The 16,994-nt window shown below is 32.2% G+C and overlaps 1 pseudogene; it reads right to left on the reverse strand.

Annotated features, from left to right (window-relative positions):
- Positions 1-695: 695 nt before the first annotated feature.
- On the reverse strand, positions 696-5,628 carry LOC149515721 (putative disease resistance RPP8-like protein 4; annotated as a pseudogene).
- Positions 5,629-16,994: the final 11,366 nt, after the last annotated feature.

Genomic DNA, 16,994 nt, shown 5'->3' on the forward strand with positions numbered 1-16,994 from the left:
GTTTTTATAATTATAATTATAATTATTACATTTTATATAAATTATGCAAAAAAAAAAATTCACGACCGCGATGATCGTAGTGACCGCAATGATCTTCATTATATCTGAAAACGTGATAAACGTGACGCGACCGAAAACGTGATCGCGACCGAAAACGTGATCGCGACCGCTATTTAAATCCCTATTTCTTTCCATATTCTAACAAATCTCATTGCAAGCATGGTCCAAGTTTTTTGTTTCTGAAGACATCTTGATTCATTGTGGATTTGGGAGTCAAACAAAGCACCCTAAAGTTCTTCCGACATCTTCTATTATTTTGTTTGAAGAATTTTGAAGAAAATAAGTATGCAACTTAAATACAGCGTGGATTTTGCTAATATTACCAGTTACTCTGCAATTTTCTTTTCCAAGAAAGTTCAGAAGCATTTTTGCTACTGATCTTTATGTTATCGAGCAAGAAAATTTCCATCAATCAAGAATTACTTTTACCCTTCTGCTGTTCCATCTTATCAGTCTACAAGCAGTGATGTTTATTAGTGAAGAGAAACAGTCAAACAAAGTCAGTAATAAACAAGAAAAAGGTCTTTAAAAAGAAATAAAATTCAAAAAATAAAACCATCAGTAGCTTGCCATTAACATGGATAATCTTCATATACTGCACATTTAAAATCAATAAACAGCCAGTTCATTAAAGCTCATAGCAATTCATTTCCAAAAAGCACTTGACCATCAAAATCAACTATCAAGGAAAAAAGAAACATATCACACTTTGAAACAATTAAAAATGTAAATCGAAGTGACCCCAGCCTCTTCTTGCTTTTATTGGCACGATTGCTTTTCATGATCAAACAAAGCATCCAACTTTGCCTCATGTTAGTGCCTATCTTATTATACCTACATTAAGATGAAAATGGCATATATCATCATCTCTTATGGAAAGGAAATGATAAATATGAATATTTATGTTCCCAAATAAAAAAATGAAAAAGTTTTATTTTATAAAAAAGCAGATAACTCTCCTGCAAAATTGGAGTTTTCAGTTGTTTCTCTTTGTCAAATATCTTGATGTAAGGTATGTGGCTGACTTTAAACAAATCCTCTCATTCTCTCCCGTCTATCACTTGAATCCTTTCTACTAAAGACCCATTCATCTCCATTAATACCATTTCTTGGAGAGCAGTAATATACCTAAACCCTTCTGGAATCATCCTCAAATTATCTAAATGAAACAATGATAAACTTCGGAGATATGGCATTGCGCCTTCTTCTATCTCACACTCTTCTAATTCTGATAAACCTAGAATTTCAGGAAAATCAAGTTGAAGAAACCCATTGGCAGGGCAAATTAATTTGGTCCCCATGTATGCATCCCACCGTAAGCAGAAAGTCCTCAAATGAGGTAGCTTTTCCAAAACAACCATTGGATCTTGCTTCACCTCAGATTCCCACAAAGTTAACTTGATAATGTTTACTGGAACCAATTTCAAACATGATGCCTCGATTGGGGATCTTATTCTATTTTTCTTTCTAAGCGTAGATTGTGTTAGGAATATTGACTCAAATCCCATAAGAGATTTGTTTGAGATTTGTTAGATATTGCTTGATGGACAAGAAGACTTATAAAAAAGGAATACTAAAAGAAAGAGATTTTTAATAGGTAAGTTTGACTTGCAAGAGAAAAATTCTAAGGGGAAATGAATTCTTAATAGGTAAGTTTGACTTACAAGAGAAGAATTCTAAGAGGAAAGGGGTTCTTAATAGGCAAGTTTGTATGGTTATAAATAGGTGAAGTCTCTACAAGGTTTGATATGAGAAAAAGATGTAAGAGAGTTGTAGGGTTTTATGGGATAGACAGCCTATAGGAGTATTGGGGCTTTACGTCTTATATGTGTGTATGTTTGTTTATGAGTAGACTAGAGAAGACTGAGAGGGTCTACATAGGTATAATGTATGGGAGCATCTGGGTATGTATTTGGTTATGTTGAAAAGATGCACAAGGGTTTGGGTTTGTGTTTGTTTGGGTTGATAATACTTCATAGGACTAGAAGAGATTGAGATTGTCTTATGAGTATTGATTGTTGAGTGAGATTGATGATTTGATGTAAGTTTGTAATTCTATACAACTAGTGGATCTTGTTTCTCATCCGTGGATGTAGGTCAATTGGATCAAACTTTGTTAAATTATTGTCTCTCATGTGTTTGATTTATTATTTGATTTTGTTTCCGCTGGTGTGATTGGATTAGAAGCTTTTAGCCCAACAAATGGTATCAGAGCTGTGGTGTTTTCCAACAAATGGTATCAGAGCTGTGGTGTTCTCCAATATGTGGTATCAGAGTTGAAGGTTCGAAACGTGAGAAAAGTTAAAGATTCAAGATGTGGAAAGAGTCAAATGTTCGAGATGTGGGAAGAGCTAAAGGTTTAAGATGTGAAAAGTGTATGGTTTGAGATATGGAAAAAAGCAAGTCCAGAAGAGCTCGATTCAAGAGAAGAGTTCGAGTTTAAGTTTTGAAGATTAAGGATTGGTTTGTATGAAGCGTGAAGACACAAAAGAAGAGAAGATGATTGTGAGACTTCCATTATACGTGGAGCTAAACATGTCTAGCATGAAGATAAATGATTGATAGAATTTGAGTCAAGGTGGAGATTGTTTGGAATATTGACTCAAATCCCATAAAAGATTTGTTTGAGATTTGTTAGATATTGCTTAATGGACAAGAAAACTTGCAAAAGAAGAATTCTAAAAGAAAGAGATTCTTAATAGGTAAGTTTGACTTGCAAGAGAAGAATTCTAAGGGGAAATGAATTCTTAATAGGTAAGTTTGACTTACAAGAGAAAAATTTTGAGCGGAAAGGGGTTCTTAATGGGCAAGTTTGTATGGTTATAAATAGGTGAAGTCTCTACAAGGTTTGGTATGAGAAAAAGATGTAAGAGATTTGTAAGATTTTATGGGATAAACACCCCATAGGAGTATTGGGGCTCTACGTCTTATGGGTGTGTATGTTTGTTTGTGAGTGGACTAGAGGAGATTGAGAGGGTCCACATAGGTATGATGTGTGGGAGTATATGGGTATGTATTTGGTTATGTTGAAAAGATGCACAAGGGTTTGGGTTTATGTTTGTTTGGGTTGAGAATACTCCATAGGACTAGAAGAGATTGAAAGTGTCTTATGAGTATTGATTATTGAGTGAGATTGATGATTTGATGTAAGTTTGTAATTTTCTACAACTAGTGGATCTTGTTTCTCACCCGTGGATGTAGGTCAGTTGGATCGAACCACGTTAAATTGTTATCTCTTGTGTGTTTGATTTATTATTTGATTTTACTTCCATTGGTATGATTGGATTGGAGGCTTTTAGCCTAACAGATTGGAGAGGTGATGAAACTGAGAAAGGGGTTCCAAGTTTGGAAATGATTTGCTTGGATCCCATAATAAGCTCATGCCCAATGACCGAAGGCAGTTTAATTCAACCAGTGCTTTTAGGATATGCTCAACATTTTTTTATCTCCTCAAATATATTCCTACACGCTGAATATTAGCCAAACCTAACACTCCATTATTTTCAATTAAATTCTCAACCCCAATGTACTTTAAAGTTTCAATATTTTTTGAAGTAATCCTTGGTGGCATCCATAATTCAAGTTGCAAACGAGGATTCCCCTCATAACCAAGTAATAAAACATGCCTTAAACGTTCCATATTGAATAAAACTTTAGGATTTATTGTTAATGCATTACTTTGGACATGCAAAGTGTGCAAACTCTTCAACTTCCTAATAGATTATGGCAAGATGATTCTTCCCTCACATTTTAACCCCAAATATCTCAAATGATGTAGATTACCAATTTCGCTTGCTACTTCCCATTTATTAACATCTCTCTTCACAACTTTTAAGACTCTTAAAAATTTGAAGTTCTTGCATTTTGAAATGTGAAATTCTATCGATTTTTCATCTTGAAAAAGCAACAGAGAACATAATTTTGGATGTTCTTCTTCTCTCTCCAAACAAACATACCTTTTGCTAGGATGAAAATCAATTTGTCATAACATAGTTGCCGATAATGATGGAGGCTGAATAATTTCCAAGAAATTCTCCTCTCAAGCTTTGGTCACACACAAGTCCCTCAAGAGATCATGTATGTGACATGTTTTCACACCTATTCCTGTATAATCCCTCTCGTCAACTTGAACCAAACGTCTATTTATTAGCTTTTCTAGGAATTCTTCAATAATATCCTTCATCAACATTCTTTCGTTTTTTGGATATAGTGAAATGAAACCTTCAGCAATCCATAATCAAATGAGTTCCTTCTTTGGGATATCCTAATCTTCTGGATAATGGCTAAGATATAAGAAACATGGTTTTAAATAATAAGGCAAATCGTTGTAGCTTAAAACCAAAATTCCATTCACTGCACCATACTGATGGTCTTATTGTTAGACCTTGTTTAAGTGGGTATGGATGTTTTTTTAAACCATGATCTCCCACTGAGCCCATGACTTTTTAGTTGCTAGCAAGCCTCCCAAGACAATAATTGCCAGAGGTACCCTCTATATTTTTTCACCATCTCTTTTCCTAGCATCTCAAAGTCTCTTAAACAAGCATCAGACTCAGTTGTATTTCCAGGGAATGCTTTACTCTTGAAAAGCTTCCAACTTTCATCATTTGTAAGAAGTGAAAGCTCTATTGGTGAGTTGCAAGGATCTGCAAGTAATGCCACTTCCTTCTTTTGTGTTGTGAATAAAATTTTGCTTCCTTTTTTCCCTCGTGGAAAAGTAGGTTTAAGACAATTCCAATCTTTACTGCTCCAAATATCATCAAGGACTACTAAATACCGTTTTTCTCTCAAGACATCATAAAGTCTTTTTTTCAACTCATCCTCTGTTAGTTTATCAATTAGCTTTCTTTCTTCTTTTGAAGAATGAACTTTTATAAGGACACCATGTAAAACTTCTTTTGGCATACATTTTTGAGAAATAAAAGCCTAAGCAAAACAATCAAAATGTCGTCTCACATCAATGTGCTTGTATACTTTTTTTGCAAGAGTGCTTTTACGTATGCCCCCCATTTCGACAAAAGAAACAATGACTTGAGGCCTATCATCTTCTGTCATCAACTAAGCCAAAACATCCCTTGTCATGCCCTTCAAGCTAACAACATTCTCTTCCTTAACATGTGGATAAGTTGTTCTCGAGCAGTACTGTAGCATTTTAAAATTAGAGCTAGATCTCTCTCCTTCAGTGATATGATTGTAAGCTGGAAGACTCTTGGAAATGTCTTCAAGTTTAGTCAGCATTCCTTTGACCTACACCCCATTATTATGCAAACGAAATGGCTTAGTGACAGTGGCAGCGAATCTCTCCATGATTCCCTGAGAGCCTCTTTCATGTGCAACTTCAAGAATGTAAAAGTTTATAACATCTTCTGCTTCATAAGTAATATCTCTGATTTGTCTCACCAAAGTGTAATGAAGCTTGGTTTGCTTTTGCTCATAGTCTACATCTTTTAAGAAACTATTCATCCGTTCTAGTTCAGCCTTTAAGTGCTCCACTTCCTCACGAGCTCCACCCTATAGGTAAATTGCTTCATGAATGAGTAAATTTGAGATCTTTTCAATAGTTAAGGACATAATAACCTTACCATTTCTCTTGCTGATCGAAAACAGAGTTCAAATTATTAGAAAAATGGGTCCCGCACTATGTAACTGAGTTTGGACTAATCAAAGATCATAGGCTTTGATCTTTCTTTTTACACAGAGCCCTAACTACTTAATAAAAAGAGGTAGGGTTGTTTTAAGGTGAAAAGAAGGTGGTGCCGCAAGCCAAGGAAATAAAAGGAAAAAAAAAGCCAAAAAATAGAGAGAAAGGAATAAGGGAGAGTTAGTTGAATAGAAGTCGATTCGTAGTCCAATTGACCTGAAATTTTGTTAGCAGGTTTATAATTTAGAGTTCTACATTTTGAACAGGAAAGATCGAGTTTGAAACTCTTTAGGAACGAACCCAGGGTATATTTGTTGAGTCACCTATTTAGTGAAATTTCTCTAATTGTTGTTGATTAGCTTTAGTTTTAACTAGAGAAGAACTTTGTTTATCCATTATTTGATAGTGAAGATTTTTTTCTGGTGGTTCATGGTTTTTTCTTTTACATTGAAAGGTTTTTCATGTAAATCTTGGTGTACTTTATTTTTCTTACGTTGTTGATTATTGATTATTGTTTATTACTATGAGTTTTTTACGATGTATTGCTTCTACGTTGTTGTATTTATTGCTTTGAGCCTGACAAGTGGTATTAGAATGAGGGTTTTTAGATATCAATATAAAAGTAGCCCAAGACATAAGTAAATTCTGTTTGAGATCATAAAAGGTGATATAGATTTCGTGATAAAATTGATAGTATCAAATTACTCAATTTAGAAGCCTATGTTGGAAGATCATTTATACTGCAAAGAGTTGCATAAACCAATATTAGATGATTCAGCTAAACTGATAGATATAAAAGATAAAAACTGAAAGAAATTAGGCAAAAAGATACTAATTACAATAAGAAAATGAGTTGATATCAATGTGCTCCATCATGTAGAATAGGAGATAAATGCCCACACTTTTTGGGAATGATTGGCAATATTGTATGAGAGAAAAATGGTATGAATTATGTTATGCTTGTTAAAAGCTTGCAACTCTACAATACAAGGATGGACGATCGATTACAGAACACATGAGTGATTTTCAAGATATATTTAATCAAATGACTACTATGGAGCTTAAGATGGATGATGAAGTAAAGGCATTGTTTCTTTTGAGTTTATTGCTAGACAACTGAAATACTCTAGTTGTGACTATTTTTAATTCAGCTCTCGATTACAAAGTGACTTTGAAGATGGTAAAGGATAATATGCTTAATGAAAAAGCAAGGTGAAAAGATTTAAACATTGAAAATCAAGCTCTACTCATAAAAACAAGGGCAGAAACATTGACAGAGGTTAGAACTCAAAAGGCCTTAGTAAGTTCAAACATAGATCCAAGTCCAGAGATAAAATGAAGTGTTTCCATTATGGTAAAGCAAGTCATATAAAGTGATACTATAAAATCTAAAAGTAAGAGCTAAAAGATGAGAAAGACAAGAGTTCAAATAATGGTAAGGTTGTAGAAGTGAATTCAGATAGTGAAACAGTTACTTTAATTTGTACACATGGTGATTGTAATCATGTTAGTGATCTTGACATTAAGTGGATAGTTGACATAAGAGCAGCATATCATTATGTTCCTAAAAAAGAGTTGTTTACAATTTACAAGGTAGGAGACTTTGGTTGCACCAAAATGAGAAATAAGAGTGTGTTACAGATTGTTAAGATTAATGATACTATAGTACAACTAGTACAGGCTACATGTTAACTTTGAAGGCTGTCAGACACATTCCTGATATGAGAATGAACTTACTTGCTATTAATGTTTTCGATAAGAAAAAATATAAGAATTGACAAAAGAATAGGTAGTGAAAGTTTTTGAAAGGATCTATGGTAGTTGCAAGAGGAAAACTATGTTGCATAATATACAAGACATGGATGCAATTAAACGGCAACCAGATAAATGCCATTGAAGATAATACTTTAGCAAACTTGTGACATAAGAGGTTGGAACACATGAGCTAGAAAGGGTTACAGGTTTTGGTAAGGCATTCTCTTATTTCTTTGACTAAAAGTATGTCTCTTGATTTATATGATGATTATTTATTTGGTAAGCATCGTAGAGTTTCTTTTCGTAAGAGTTCTCAGAGAAAAGAAAATAGATTAAAATTGATTTGTTTTGATGTATGTATACCTATTAAGGTTAAGTCATTAGATAGTAGCAAGTATTTTGTTACTTTTATTGATGATGCTTTACATAAGACTTTGGTGTATATGTTGAAAAACAAAAGCCAAGTATTACAGTATTTTTAAAAAGTTTTATGCCATGATGAAAAAGATGACAGAGTTGCCTTTGAAGTGTATTCGAATTGATAATAGCGAGAACTGCATATCTAAAAACTTTGAAGAATATTGTTTAAAACATGGGATCAGGCATGAGATGATAGAACCTGAAACACTTTAGCATATGGTGTAGCTGGAAGAATGAATGCACCATTATGAAAAAAGTCAGATGCATGTTAAAGATGGTAAAATTACCAAAGCCATTTTAGGGTGAAGCAGTCAATATAGCTTGTTATTTGCTTAACAAATCACCATCAGTTCTATTGAGCTTTAACATTCTAGAAAGAGTGTGGATAGAAAAAGATGTTTCATACTGTCACTTGAAAGTTTTTGGATGTAAAACATTCATGTATGTACCAAAAGAGTAGAGGTCAAAGCTTGATAGTAAAGCCATACAATATGTGTTTGTAGGAATGTAGCTACAAGTTATGGGATCCAGTGAAGAAAAAGACAGTCAGAAACATATATATGGTCTTTCATAAGAAAAAAATCATAGCAAACTTCAAAAAAAATAAGAAGACTACACAGGTTACTATTGAGTGTAATGTTTTAACATCGATAGGAGTTCCATAAAAAAGAGCCATAGATGGTGAAAATGAGAAAAAAATAGAATTTAGGGATATAAATGAGACAGCCACAATTAGTGATGAGCCAAACGCAATCAATTTTGAGCAAGGAGAACAATCTTTTCTATCTAAAAGTGTTGAGTAAGGAAAGCTACCTTTAGTATTATGTGGTGAAGAGTTTTAGCCTAAAAGATCTACTACAGAGCACAAGCTATCTACTAGATCTCCAAGTTCATATTTTATTTTAGTTATCAGTGATGAGGAGCTAGAGAGCTTCTAAGATATGTAGGTTACTCTAGATAGAGAGCACTGGTTAAAAATAATGAAAAAGAGATTGAGTCATTGCAAAAAAATGTACTTATGACTTGTTAAACTTTTGAAATGAGGGAGGCCATTAAAAAATAAATAAGTGTTCAAGTTGAAAAAAGATGTGACAAGCCAGTGAGGTATAAGCTTGATTGGTGGTGAAAGGTATTTCTCAAAAATCAGGCATCAATTTTGATGCGATCTTCTCTCCAGTTGTGAATATGAGTTTCATTCGAGTAGTACTAGGATTAGCAACTAGTTTAAATCGTGAGCTTAAGTAACTTGATGTTAAAACTATATTCTTGCATGGTGACTTACAAAAAGACATCCATATGAATCAGCCTAAGGGTTTTAAAATGAAAGGGAAAGAGCACTTAGTTTACAAACTGAAGAAAAACTTGTATGGCTTGAAACAAGCTCTGCGACAGTGATACAAAAAGTTTGATTCTTTTATGGTGAGTTACAACTATAAAAGAATGGCAACGGATCCTTGTGTATATGTTAGAAAATTCTTTGATCGTAACTCATTATTCTCTTATTATATGTTGATGATATGTTGATTGTAGGACAAGATGTTGGTATAGTTCACAGGTTGAAAGAATAATTATCTAAGTCCCTTGACATGAAGGATTTAGGTCCAACAAAGCAAATTCTCAGTATTGTCGCAACGATTTTGGGACGGCTAGACGTAAAGTATTTTAAAATCGAAAAAAATAAAAGGGGAGTCACCACCAATCTTTGTTAGAGTGTGATTGGCCACTCAAAAGTTTATCTTTTTAATAAAACTATAAAACGGGTTTAAAGTTTATCAAAAAAAAATTTTTGATCTAGGAAAACTAGGTTGGGTCCGGGAGTCAGTTAAGTGTGGGAAAGGATTAGCACCCTACAACGCTCATAAATTGGTACCATTTAGTTATGAGGTATTTTCAATGTTAGATAAAAATGATTTCAACTTGAAATTTAACATTAATTCCCTTTATTTTTTAAAAATAATTTTTGCAAAAATTCTTTATTTAGAAACATTGAGGAAATCTTTAAGTTAAAGAATTATCTTAAAATTCTCCAACATCTAGGTATAATTTAAGATAACTCTTTTCGCTTAAGATTTAACACAATATTCCTTAAAATGAAAATAACATTCTTAGTGAAAGATAATTAACGGTGACTCTCCAACATCTAGGTAGAGTATTGAGACTTATTTCATTCGGAATGTTATTTTTATTTTATTTTATAATATCAAAATTTTAAAAGTAAGTAAAAAACATTTTATGCAAAAAAAGTAAATGATGATACTATCAAGTAGCAAACAAATATGCGAAATGAGTGCAAATAATAATAAATAAATGCCTTTAAGCTGATTTGTGTTATGTATAAGGATGAAATGCAAATTTGAAGTTGAATTCTTAATATAATGAGACGACCTTGACTCTTAAACATCTAGGCAGAGCTTATGTGCGACTGTTTATATTTAAGATCCCATTTTATTAATATTTCTTTTTATTTATTGATTTTAATCCCATTGTTAAAGTGAATTAAAGGCCCCCCTGAAAAACTTAATGGAATAGAGATTCTTAAATACCTCATCGTCTAGACGACATTCGAGAATAAATTACTCCACTTGAGATTTTTGTACATATCTTTAAAGTTTTGGAATGGTTTTGAATTTGGGTATGGGTCGAGGTTTTAAAGTTTGAATGATTTTTTGATAATGATTCAAAAATATGTACCAAATTTGGGGTTTTTAGTATTTTGGATTTTAAGGTTTTAGATTTTAGGATTTGGATTTAAGGGTTTGGATTTTAGGGGGTTTTGGATTTTTAGGGTTTTAAAATTTTGGGTTTAGGTTTTGAAAGTTTTGGGGTTTGGATTTTAGGGTTTTGAATTTAAAGGTTGGGATTTTAGGGTTTTGGATTTTTAAGGCTTTGAATTTTAGGATTTGGATTTAAGGGTTTAGATTTTATGGGGTTTTGGATTTTTAGGGTTTTAAAATTTTAGGTTTAAGTTTCGAAAGTTTTGGGGTTTGGATTTTAGGGTTTTGAATTTAAAGGTTTGGATTTTAGGGCTTTGGATTTTTAAGGTTTTGAATTTTAGGTTTGGAGGGTTTAAGGTTTAGATTTTTTAATTTTTATTTTTTGAAATTTTTTTTTTAAAAAGCAAACATCTCTAAAAATCTCCAACATTTAGGCAAACTTTTGAAGCAAGTTCAATTTTTGTTAATTTCAAGAAAATAAAATTTTTTATTATAAATAGTTAATATTAATCTATTTAATACATATTTTTTTAATAATAATTTCTCAACATTTAGGTAGAATTATTATTATTTAAAGCACGGTTGTATTCCCTCCAACATCTAGGCAAGGAAAAGTTTTTATTTTTTATTCTACCATTTTATACATATTTTATTATTATTTATTTAATACTTGGATTATTAAAAAAAATTAAAAATTTTAAAACATTATTATTATTGTTATTGTCATTTAATCATTGTTATTGTTGATTATTACTATAAAATAAAAAAATATTTATCTTAATAAACTCTAAAACTTTTAAAGCATTCATAAATAACAATAATAATAATGTTAAAAATGATATAAATAAAAATATATAAAAATAACAATAAAAAAAAATTTTTTTAACTGAACCTAACTGGTCAACAATCCGATCAACAGCAGTTTGGCTGGACCAGAAACAGGGGCGGTTCGACAAGTGGTTTGGTTAAACTGATTGAGTAGTAGTTCAATGCATGGTTTAGTTGAACCGGTTCATGGCTGGTTGAGGGAAACGGGTTAGCAGGTCAGACATACAGATCTCAGGTCGGATCTGGGTTAACGTATGGATCTTCTTTGGCTTAAACGACGTCGTTTTGCTTGTTTGCTTCCTATATAAAAGGCTCTTTTTTTTTAGCTCATTTTTCTCATTTTTTAGAAAAAAATTCCCCAGCTCTCCAAAAAACTCTTTGGCTTAGCGAGAATTTGGTGCTGGACCATTGTGCCGGTAACCACATAGGTCACCATCGGTGGTCATCGGTGGCTAGAAAACCTTCAAAAATACCCTAAAGCTTCCCTTCTTTGTCCTCTTTCTAGATTTGACTTTTTTTTGCTCGAAATAGCCTCGATCATCATAGATCAAAGCTTGAATTTTTTTGCCCTCTCTTTTTTTTTTTGAAACAAGACTGATGTGTTTTTTTATGTTTGCAGGTAGCTCGGACCTAAGGTTCCTCTTTACAGAGAGGATTGTTTGTTTTTTGTTTTTGTTTCTGTTTTTCTGTTTGGGTGTTTAGGTATGGGTTTTATGGGATGTTTGGGGTGCTTACATTCTTATGGTTGTAGAGGCCTAGGGATTTTTTTTTTGTAGTAGATAAGTTGAGGTTTTGGGGTGTTTTAGGATGTGTCTGATAGGAGGTTGAAAAGGGAAGAAGCTAGGGGGTTTTTAAAGAGCTTCAAAGAGGGAACAAGTGGTGTTTGGAAGGGTGGCTGTAGAGAGTGGCTGGGGTCGGTTATAGATGGCCGGTCAGGCTGGACAGGGGTTGGCTACAGGATAAGCTGTAGGGTAGGCTGTAAGGGGCAGTAGGTGGCTAGTGCCAGGCATCAACCACCTTGCTTTCTGCCACTTTTTTTTTCTTTTTTTGTATTTTTTTTGTTTAAATTTTTTTTTAGAAAAATATTTATTATTATTATTATTTTATATTATAATTAGTAATTTTAATATAAAAGGCTCAGACAAAATTCGATGTCTATAACTGTTCATCTTTGCCCATTACTAAGAATCAGGAATAGGACAAAGATAAAGATGCCAATTTTATCCGGAAGCAAATCAAAGATTTTTTTAAATTTTTTTCTTTTTTTTAACCACAGTTAAGTGATAAAGAAAATGACTAGGATGACACTACGAGTCAAAAAGTAAAAAAAATTGATTAGGATAATACCGCGAATCGAAATAACGCCCAGAAATCTTAAAGATTATGCTCGGAGATTTTAGAAATCATGCTTGAATGTCTTAAAAATCATGTCCGGAGGTCTTATAGAATCGACTAGGATAACACTGTAAGTCAAAAAATAAGAAATCAATCGAGACAACACTGTAAATCAAAATTATGCCCGAAGGTCTTAGAAATTATGTCTGAAGGTCTTAAAAATAATGTCAAAGATCTTACAAAATCGACTGGGACAACACTGCAAGTCAAAAAATAAAGAATCGATCGGGATAACACCGCAAATTGAAATTATGCCTGGAGGTCTTAAAAATCATGCCCGGAGATCTTAAAAATAATGCTGGAGGTCTTACAGAATTGACTGAGATAACACCATAAGTCAAAAAATAAAAAATCGAGATAACACCACGAATCAAAATTATGTCTGGAGGTCTTAAGGATTATGCCTAAAGGTCTTAAAAATCATGCCCGGAGGTTTTACAGAATCAATTGGAATAACACCGTAAGTCAAAAAATAAAAAATTGATCGAGATGACACCGCCAATTAAATTATGCCCGGAGGTCTTACAAATCTCAAAATCTTTAAATGTCCTCTAATCAGAGGCAATGAAACTTTGAAAATTTGAAAATCTTTTGCCTGGAGGTCTTGGAAGTAATGCCCAAAAGTCTTAAAGATTATGCCTGGAGGTTTTACAAATCTCAAAATTTTTGAATGCTCCTCTAATCAGAGGCAATAAAACTTTAAAAATTTGAAAATCTTTTGCCTGGAGGTCTTGGAAATCGTGTCTAGAGGTCTTACAAATCTCAAAATCTTTGAATGCTCCTCTAATTAGAGGTAATGAAACTTTGAAAATTTGAAAATCTTTTGCCTAGAGCTCTTACAAATCTCAAAATCTTTGAATGCTCCTCCTAATCAGAGGTAATAAAACTTTGAAAATTTAAAAATTTTTTACCCGAAAGTCTTAGAAGTTATGCCCGGAGGTCTTAGAGATTATGCCCAGAGGTCTTACAAATCTCGAAATCTTTGAATGCTTTTTCTAATAAGAGGCAATGAAACTTTGAAAATTTAAAAATCTTTTGCCCGAAGGTCTTGAAAGTTATGCCCGGAGGTTTTACAAATCTCGAAATCTTTGAATGCTCTTCCTAATAAGAGGCAATGAAACTTTGAAAATTTGAAAATCTTTTGCCCGAAGGTCTTGGAAGTTGTGCCTGGAGGTCTTACAAATCTCAAAATCTTTGAATGCTCCTCCTTATTAGAGGCAATGGAACTTTGAAAATTTAAAAATCTTTTTAAACATAGCTTTTGCTTGATTAGAGATTTTTGAGACTCTAAAGGTCTTATCTGAAGAGGTTCCTTCTAAATAGAGGCTTTGAAATCTTGATTGAAATTGGTTTCTCTTAAACAAAGGCTTTGAAATCTTAATTGAAATTAGTTCCTATTAAATAGAGGCTTTGAAGTCTTGATTGAAAACGGTTCCTCTTAAACAGGGACTTTAAAACTTTAAAAACATGCTCTTTTTTCTTTTTTTTTTTGTTTTTAGTACTTACAAAGTTGATAAATGCAATCATGATATAAATGTCTATTCTCATCAAATGATGCTAATGGAAATATCGATGCAAATGTCAATGCCAATGTAAGAATCTAAATGCTTGATGCAAATACATTTGACTTTTTCACAATGCAAATGACAATGTTCTTTCCATGTAGATGCCCCTACAAATATCTTTTCTTAGGATGCAGATGCCATGATGCAAATGCAAATTCTTCTTTTGGTGTGAATACAAATATCTTATACAAGTGCAAATGCGAATATCTTTCTTATGATACAGATGCGAGTGATACAAATGCAAATATCCCTTTTATGATGCATAAGTAAATGACGTAACTATGAATGTCTCTTGTTATATTTTTTATTTGCAAGTCAGACATCTTTCTCACGATGCAAGCAAAGTAAATACAAAGACTTTTGATGCCCTTTTTTTTTTGAAAAATCTCTATTCAAATTTCAATGTTTCATTTTCACGAAAAAAAAAATGATCTCAGTATTATGTACAAAATACTCAAATAATCTCTAAAATTTCAAAAGCGATTAAAAAAATTGCCCCACATAAAGTATCTTTGCAATCAAATGAAAAAGTTAAAACTCATGACTTCTGAATCTCTTAGAAATTGATGACTACTACTTGAAAGGCTTATAGGTGAGGTAATTGATAATTCAATTTTTTTCACTGGTGGCATATCTCATGGAAAGCTCGATGAGGGTTGCAAGGATTTCTCTTGGGCTCACAAAAGAGATAATTTTTTAAAACACTTTTCTTTTATTGAAAACATGATACTTCAATGTGAGTCAAAACTAGCCATTACTTTTCAAACAAGATTTAGGAAGAGGACAAGGTTGGTATTTTTTTTAAATGGAAGGTTTTTAATAGGTATTGGTCTTTCAAAAGGCTTTGCATCAAGATTTTTTATTTTGAATAAAACCTTAGAACTCTGAAATTCATTTTGGGGCCTCAAAAATAACTTTAGCTCTAAACTACTCTATTGGGGTTTTCACCTTAGAGTTATATTTTTCTATCAATGAAGAATTTAACAAGTATATACAAATTCAAGGACATTGCTCTTTAATCCAAGTGTCCACATTTGATCAAAATGGATTTTTCAAGGTGTGTAATATAGGCCGAGATTAAAGGTTTTGAAAGAATGGATAAATAAGCTCAAAATATATTATTCAGGGTAATTAGGCCAATGATCTTAAGGAGCATTATCTGACGTTCTTCCTTTGTTTTTTTTTTTTTTGAAACATTTATCTTTAATTTCAGCAACTTTATTCACCTCCTTCTTTTTTGCCTTGAATTCTCATTTTCAAGGTACACATTTTCTTTTTTTTTTTTCTATTTTTTTTGAATTCTAATTAAAACTTCAGATTCTTATCTCTAAAGTTTCTTTGTTCTTCCTTGGAAATGCCTAACTTTATCTCTAACTGTTCACTCTCTTGAATTCTTGAGATTCCAATTGAATCTTTATTCACTTTTTGCCCCAAACTTTCATCTCTAAAGGGCATGTTAGATGTTTTCAATATTGGATACTTTTCTTGAAGTTGATCTTGAATATATTTGTATTTTACACCCAATGTAAATGATGATCCTTGGCTAGGGTTTATTTTGGAATAAAAAATTTAATAAGCTCAAATGGGTAGCAAATGGATAATTTTTATGTATGAAAAGGATAGAGAAAGATAGTCATTCATCATTTCAAACGTGATCACTTGGTTAGAATGGCAAATCATTGAAAATGTCCTTTTTGTTTTTTTTTATCTTTTTACTTTTTTTTTGCTTTTTTTGTTTTTGTTTTTTTTTTGTGATGCCCTATCTTTATTTTTTCAAGATTCTAATGACAATCAAGTCGTATAGGATCAATCGCATAGTTCAAAAAGACTCTTTAGGCTCCAAAATTTTTTTTGGCATTCTTTGCTGAAAGGAAAGAGAAAAAGTATAAAAGTATGAAATAAATTGTCTTAGGCAGAAATGGATTTTTTTTCTCAATGTGCCTTAAGACATGGAGCAAAGGTTATTTAAGAGAAAAAAAATTCAAGCATTTTTTTGTCTATGGTCATGGTAAAATTTTGACCACATTGAATTACCAATTGAAAATTTGAAAGAGTATCTGATTTTTAAAATTCAAAATGAATTTTTAAAATTAATCTTTTTTGTTCTTTGTCTAAGAAAAGATTATTGGCCATTTAAGGTATGAATTCAAACTCACATTCCTTGAGAAATTATGGTTGGTAAGCTAAATCAATTGAGTGGTTAGGGGCATGAAAGTATTTGAAAAGGTGTGAAGGTATTTGATGAGCTTTTTTCTAATAGTAAACACAATTTCCTTTAAGAATCCTTCCATCTTTATTGTAGAAGAAAACTTCTTTTTCTTTTTTTTCTTTTTTTTTTAAATCTTGAAAGTTACTCATGTGGGACTTTTTATTCAAACAAATGCATAAAGAGAAATCTCATAAAAAAAATTCAAAGCATTCAATTCTTTCAAAATAAGTTAGATAACTCCTAAAGACACAATGCACATGCCATACATACATAGTAAAAAGATTCAAAAAAAATCATCTTATCTTGATTTTCAAAACTCGAGACCTCTCTCTTCATCTCAATACCTCACATTTGACAATTGGATGGAGTCAACTTCCATTGTTCTATCACCTTTGGAGTCAAAATAC

This window comes from Durio zibethinus, chromosome 12, assembly GCF_047325235.1.
Source record: "Durio zibethinus cultivar Kanyao isolate XHJ-2024 chromosome 12, ASM4732523v1, whole genome shotgun sequence".
Classification (NCBI taxonomy): domain Eukaryota; kingdom Viridiplantae; phylum Streptophyta; class Magnoliopsida; order Malvales; family Malvaceae; genus Durio; species Durio zibethinus.